General features: G+C 50.4%; 1 long non-coding RNA gene across 1 annotated transcript in view; it reads left to right on the plus strand.

Moving 5' to 3' along the window:
• Positions 1-2,520: 2,520 nt before the first annotated feature.
• The window catches only part of LOC110205940 (uncharacterized), a 21,117-nt gene continuing 16,419 nt past the window's right edge, over positions 2,521-7,218 (plus strand). Inside the window, exon 1 of the long non-coding RNA XR_013483726.1 lies at positions 2,521-3,268. This is a non-coding gene — a long non-coding RNA (uncharacterized LOC110205940). The remainder of the gene's footprint in view (positions 3,269-7,218) is intronic.

Raw genomic sequence — 7,218 nt, forward strand, 5'->3', positions numbered from 1 at the left:
CCTGCCCTTGGGGAGCTTCCAGTCTGGAGGCAAAGAGAAGGGGAAGCCCCGGGCCCTGCCCTCAGGGAGCTTCCAGTCTGGGGGGGGGAGGGGGGGCAAAGAGGAGGAGCAGCCCCAGGCCCTGCCCTCAGGGAGCTTCCAGTCTGGGGGGAGGGGGACAAAGAGAGAGGCAGCCCGGGGCCCTGCCTTCGGGAAGCTCTGGGTCTAGGGGAGTTCTGAGTGAATGTCAATATCTTGAATTGTAGATATTGTTGTCCATGGGAACCCTGCCCGTGTGTTTGTTGGGGAGGGGTGGGGGGTGGTACCACCAACATGGAGGTACACTCAGGCTCCTTCTCCATCTCCTATTTCCAAGGAATGAAGATCGCTGAAGGAATTGCCCCCGGTGGGGCTGAGCCCTGGCTGTGGTTGGGGTCTCTAGGAGAGGAGAGCCCCAGCACAGCCCCAGCACAGCCCCAGGCTGGCCAGGCCCGAGGACAAGAGAAAAGCTGCTCCTCTGACCAGCTCAGACAGGGAGCTCTGGGCAGCAGGGACTCGCTCCGATGGCTCTCCAGAGACACCAAGACCCTCCTGGAGCATTGTGGCCTCTGTCTGCTGCCTGAGAAACCACGGAGGGAGGAGGAGGGTGGGGGAAGGGAGGATGGGAGGCACTGACTGACTGACTGCTCCCCTGGCTCAGCTTGCCTTAGGCACACTCCCACTCCCCCAAAGAGAAGCTCACCTGAAATCTGTTTTGTCCCCTAAGAAATGCCTTCTCTGTGCTCCTGGTCTGAGCAGAGACTCTCACTTTTAATCCATCAGCATCTGGTGCTGCACTCCAGGCCCCTGAAGGGACTGTGTTCCATTCCCGGGCTCCTGCCCCTCCAGAAGAGGATCGGTCCCAGGTCCTGTCCTCAGGGAATTTCTAGTTTGAGGAAGACAGAGAAGAAATACATTTCTCTCCCTCCTTTCCTCCCTCACTTTCTTCCTTCCTTCCTTCCTTCCTTCCCTCCCTCCCTCCCTCCCTTCTTCCCTCCCTCTTTTCCTCCTTTCCTCCCTTCTTCCCTCCTTTCCTTCCTTCTTCCCTCCCTCCCTTCTTTCCTCCCTTCCTTCCTCTCAAGAACCCATCACATCAATTCCTGACTAACTTCATTTCCTTCTTTTCCACAAGTATTTATCACCCATTAGTGCAGAGAAATGCCCCAGGCTTCATTTGGTCAAAGCCCCTCTCACAGGGTCCTCTTGGACACATGGAGAGGTGGGTCGATTGGAGACAGAGCTGGTGGAATCCCTGGAACCGAGGTTGGCATGACAGAAGTGTCCAGTGGAGGGGTGGTGCCATCAATGCTCCACCAACATGGTAGCACACTCAGATTCCCTCTCCAACTCCCAGGGGCAGGGGTGTCTGTGCTCAACCCTGACCTGTTTAACAGTCTTCTCAGTGACTCGGATGTAGACATGGGTCTATCAGATTGGCAGTTGACACCAGGCAGGAAGGGCAGCTCCTGGCCTGGATGAGGGAATCAGGATTGCCTCTAGCTGAGGGTGTCTGGTCAGGCTTCCTGGAGGAGGTGGCCACTGAGCTGGCCTGGGAGGACAGTCTGGAGACGGGGGAGGAGGGACATCCAGGAAGGGCAGGGCAGGGCTGGGTGAGGCAGGGGTGCCAGAATCTCCTGGATGCCTGTAGGCACGCGGACAGAATGGGCGCGAGCCCCTGTGTCAGCACAACGCTGCCTTCACTGCCAAGCCCAGAGTGGGCAGCCTCTCCTCGACAGCCCTGGGGGCTCCCGGGCTCCAGTCCTGCAGCACCAACTGTTTCTGAACAGCAGGAGACGGTGGATGGTTTGGGAGTCTCTCTGTTCTCTGTCTTTGGCTCTCTGTCTCAGATGTCTCTGTGTTTCTCTGGCTCTCTGTGTCTGTCAGCTTTGCTGTCAGTATCTCTGGGTGTCTCTCTGTCTGCCCATCTCTGGGCCTGCCTTTGTCTCTTTTTCTGGCTCTACCTGCCCGTCTTTGTCCCTGCAGTCTCTCTCCAACTCGGTCCTGGCTCTCTGACCGCAGAGAAGCAGATGTGGACTGTGAGCACCACCCATACCATGTCCTTCTGGGAGCAGCTGGGCCTTCGGGTGCTGTAGGTGGGGTGGGGGAGGGGGAGGCTCCTCCTGGTCTCTCTTCTGGCCCTCTGGGGTCCTCGAGGGCTTCCTGGAGGGCCCTGGGCTCTCACTGCCAGCTAGTTTCAGAAAGCAGCTGGCCTCTGGTCAGCCTCCAGCCAGGCTTTTCCTGCTGCTCTTCTCCAAAGCAAACCCTGGGGGTGTATAAGGGCTGAGCTTTTACCTCCGAAGAAGCAGAAAGCTGCTCATGTGCTTGGCCAGTGCTGCTAGGCCCCAGGACCCTGGGGAGCAGGATTCCCGCAGAAGGGCTTAGAAACCAGCTCCCACTCAGCCTGAATCAACACAGGGCAAATTTCCCAGATCGGCTTGTTCTAGAAGAACTTCCTTACGGGAGGATGGTCTGGTCCTGCCCACTCCAGGCTGGTCCCTCAGCTGATCAGTCTAGCTGGGATCAGACTGATCGAGGGGTGGCTGGCTCCAGGCCTGGGCCTTTCAGGGGTCCCTTCAGCTCCCTCCTGTGAAAGATGGGCCGATGTCTCTCCGTGGCAGAGGCCAGCTTTGGCTGGCCAGGGGTCTCTGGCCAGGGCTGCTCTGACAGGCTGGCTGGAGTGGGCACCACGCAGTCAGCAGAGCCAATCAACCAATTAACAAGCATTTATTAAGCACCTCCTCAAGTACTAAGGATGAAACAGTCCCTGTTGATAGGCAGCTTGCATTCAAGTGGGGGAGATTAACAAATACATAGATGCTGCTGTCGGCCCTTCTTTTTCAAAGAGGGCCAATGACTTCACAGTCGATGTCTTGACTTGCCCTTGAATTGGATCGAAGTGAGCCAGCGCTGCACAAAGTCATCGGCCTCACCCTCTCTTCCTGAGTCATCGAAGTCCAGGGGCAGGACAGAAGTCTGGATGCTGGGTGATGGCCTGGGAGGCAGTGGATGACCTTGGCATCTTCGATGTCCAACCAAGCTCTAAGCGTGCCACGGTCCCTGCTTCTGCCCCCTTCTTGGCCGTCATCCTCCCATTCCGCCGGGGAGTCTGCCCATGATTGGCGTAGACACCCTTCGAATTCACCAAAGGGTTGATGACCTGTTGGTTGTCCTCAGCCTGGCTTAGCCTGTCTGCTAAGACGGTTTACTGGGGTGTGGCCGCTGCGCATGCCCCAGCTTCTTGGAGCCACAGGTGAGAGTTGGGTGAAAGGTGGACCCTGAAGGTGGACAAGTAGCCCTGAAAAGGGCTCTGCAAACCCTCTGTGATATAGATATCTAAGTATATGTGTATGTATATATAGCATTAATGTAAAGCCTGCACTTTAGAATAACTACAGATACATGAAATACAAGGTCATTTGGGGGGTTACCAGAAGTTGGGGGAATCAGGAAAGATGGTGGTATTTGAGCTTAAAAGAAGAGAAAGATTCTATGAGGCGGAAATGAAGGGGGAGGGCATTCCAGGCATAGGGGATAGGCAATGCAAAGGAGATAGGAGATGTATTGTGCGTACAGAACAGAGAGGTCAGTTTGGCTGGCTTGTAAACTGTAGGAGGGGAATATTGTCCCATGAGGCTGGAAATACAGGTTGAGGTGAGGTTGTGAAGGGCTTCAAAAGCTAAACAAAAAAGTTTATAGTTTATCCTGGAGGTAATGGGGAGTCATTGGGGTTAGCTGCCATGGTCAGCTCTACACTAAAGAGAATCACTTTGGCCCCAGTGTGCAGAATGTGGGGAGTGGGAGAGAGAGGAGAGACATGAGGCAGGAGACCAGTGAGGAGCCTGCTACAATACCCTAGGTGAGGGATGATGAGGTCCTGAATGAAGGCTAGAGTCCACCCGCTAAAGAGAAGGGCTTGGGTGTGAGAGATGTTGTAGAGGCAGATTTGGAAACTGAATGTGTGGGTGAAGAAGAGTGAGGGGTGAGGATGATGCTGAGACTGTGAGCCTGGGGTACTGGGAGGACGGCGGTGCCCTCAGGAGTAATAAGGAAGTTGGGAAGAGGGAAGGAATTGGGGGAAATGGTGATGAGTTCCGTTTCTGATGTGTCGAGTTTGAGGTAACTTGGAGACATCCAGTTTCAACATCCAATGAATAACTGGGAATGTGGGGCTGATGCTCAGGGGAGAGACTGGGGCTGCATATATAGGTGTCATCACCAGAGAGGTGGTAGTTAAACTCATGTGAGCTAATAAGGTGAGATAGAGAGGAGGAGAGAGAGAAGCAGAGGGAAGGGAGAGGAGAAGAGCAGAGAGGAAAGGAAGGGAGGGGAGGGGAAGAGAAGGGAGGGAAGAGTTTTATATACACACATACATACATGCATACATTTATATATCAATAAATATAAATTTACATATGATGTAACCCCAGTCCCAAACTTGTTGGTATGGGACTCTGTCCTCATTTGTGGAGATTAATGCCTCATGCCTGCATGAGGGGCAGGCAGAGTAGAGTTGTTAAGAGTGGAAGGGGAGGGGGACTTCTTTAGTTCTCTTGGAGTTGGACTTCTCTTTGGGTTTGCAGTCATTTCAGTACTTTTGGCTTCCAACTTCAACAGAAAAGATGAATGATGCCAACCCCACTTCAGGGTGCTGAAGGAAAATACTCTAGGAAGACATGAGAGGAGCTGGCAGTTTCCATCAGGTCCCTATTCCCAGCTTGCTACATCAGAGTCAGTGAGGAGTTACCCCTTGGGTGAGATCCAGGACTCTCTCTCTGTCTCTCTGTCTGTCTCTGTCTCTGTCTGTCTGTCTCTCTCCATCTCTGTCTCTGTCTCTGTCTGTCTGTCTCTCTCCATCTCTGTCTCTGTCTCTCTGTCTCTTTCTCTCTCTCTCGAATGAGTTGCGTTACCTCCCTCCCAATGGGAAAGCTCCTTTGTTCCCATTGCTGAGGATACATTCTCCTTCTCTGTATACCTTCTCTGATTTCTGTTTGCTATGGAATTGGATAAATAGACTTTGATCATTTGTTTGAGTGTTCATTATGGATCTTATATTGGGTGGGAAAGGAGTCAAGCCTTGAATACAAAGTTTTCACCCCTTCTGTTCCTTTCCCAATTAAAGAGATAGCAACCAGAAGTTAGATTGAACCTGGAAATCACATCCCCTAAACAAATGATTTAAGGGAGTCGATACATATTCTATCCCAGTATTCCATCTCTTCAAGAAAAGCAGAGAGACCAGTCTTCTAAACTCAACTTATTGATTCCCCTTCTGGCTGGAATTAAAGTCTTCCTTGGAGAAGGGTTGAGGGAGAAGAGGCAAAAAATGTCTGTTTTGCCTACCTTTGAGTTGTGCAATGACACCACCATGCTACATGTTAGGGGGACAGTCCTTGTCTCACACACACATCTATTGATTTTTTGGTTGACCTTTGTGTTTAAAGAGGACAAAAACATATTAATTGTTTATATGCCTTGGATACCAAGGCATTATCAGAGAAATTTTACTCAAAGATTTATTTTTCCCAATTAACTGCTTCCCTTCTTATAACCTGGGTGTATTAATTTTGTTTGTGCAGAAGCTTTTTAGTTTCATGTAATCAATGTTATCTATTTTATCTTTTATAATTGCCTCTATCCCTTCTTTGGTTAAAAATACGTCTCCTACTCGTAGCTGTGAGAAGTACATGCTCCATTTCTCTTCTAATTTCTTTATGGTATGATCTTAATATTAAGGTCAGAAACTCATTTAGACTATATGGGGTAAAGTGCTGGTCTAAGCCCAGTTTCTGCCAGACTGCTTTCCAGTTTTCCCAGAAGTTTTTTTTAATCAAATAGGGAGTTTTTTCCTAAGTCATTTCTCTTTTCTAATTTATTGAACACCGGCAATTGAGTTCCATTGTTCCTGACCCCCCCCCTTGTCTATTTTGTTCCATTGATCTGTCTCTGTCTTTAAAACAAATGATTTTGGTGACTGCTGCTTTATAATATAGTTTGAGGTCTGGAAGTGCTATTCCCACTTTGTCTCTGTATCTTTTCATCATTTTCTTCAATATTTTAGACCTTTTATTTTTGCAAATGATTTTTGTTATGATTTCAGTTCTGTAAAGTATCCTTTGATAATTTTATTGGTCTGGCATTAAAACCGTAAATTAACTTTGGTAGACATGTCATTTTTAGTCCCTAAACTTCGCCCTCCCAAGCTCAGTCTCTCACCATCTTGCCGAGGTAAGGTTGCTGCCCCTTCCTAGATGTTACTGCTGGAAGACACGTTAGGGGTCATTGGCTCCACCCCTTCATTTTTACAGATAGGGAAATTGAGGTCATAAGTTGGCTCTGAACTGAGGCGGAAAAGTGGTTTTCCGAACCCTCTCCTCTCCACCATCAACTCCATTCCCATCCCCCTCCTATTCCCAGAATGCTCATCACATGCCTCTCTTCTGGTGCTGTTTATCACAGCCTTGTTCTCACCAGGCTGTTAACTAATCATACTAAGATGTTTGTTGTTCGGGCTTCATCACCTCTTGCCTAGAAACCAGCTGGAGGCTCACCTCCTTTTGTTTTAGCGAGGCACAGGTGCACCAGAGAATGAGGTTAGGATTTGTTGAAGGGACCCACACTAAGAGGACAGAGAAAGAAACCCAGTCCTCCAGATCTGCTGGTCAAAGGTGTGGAGCCCCCCCCCATACACACACAGCGAGAATTCTCTGGGCAAGGGGCAGATTTCCCTTGTCTTGGGGTCTTCCCGGTACAGTCTTTTGTGCAGGCATGTGCAGTGAGCTTTACTGAGCTGAGACCTCAGGCATCTTAGGGTTGGCACCCTGTGTCTATCCTGAACTTTGATGTTTCAAAGGAGGAGGCAGAGACAGAGATAGACAGATAGGCAAGCAGACATACACAGAGGCAGACAAATCATTGTTGTTTGGCCATATCTGACTCTCCATGACCCTACATGGGGCTTTCTTGGCAGAGGTACTGGAGTGGTTTGCCGTTTCCTTCTCCAGCTCATTTTACAGGTGAGGAAACTGAGGCAAACAGGGTCAAGCGACTTGCCCAGGGTCGCACAGCTAGTAAGTATCTAGTAAACAAAGAGTGAGTGAGGCAAATGGAGGCAGAAGCAGAGAGGTGGGTCTGTTCACGGCTCTGGCCCTGGACACCTTCACATTTACAATCACTCTACAGGGAACCACACCCATTTGGGGG

This window comes from Phascolarctos cinereus, unplaced genomic scaffold, assembly GCF_003287225.1.
Source record: "Phascolarctos cinereus isolate Bilbo 61053 unplaced genomic scaffold, phaCin_HiC Scaffold_1;HRSCAF=81, whole genome shotgun sequence".
Classification (NCBI taxonomy): Eukaryota; Metazoa; Chordata; class Mammalia; order Diprotodontia; family Phascolarctidae; genus Phascolarctos; species Phascolarctos cinereus.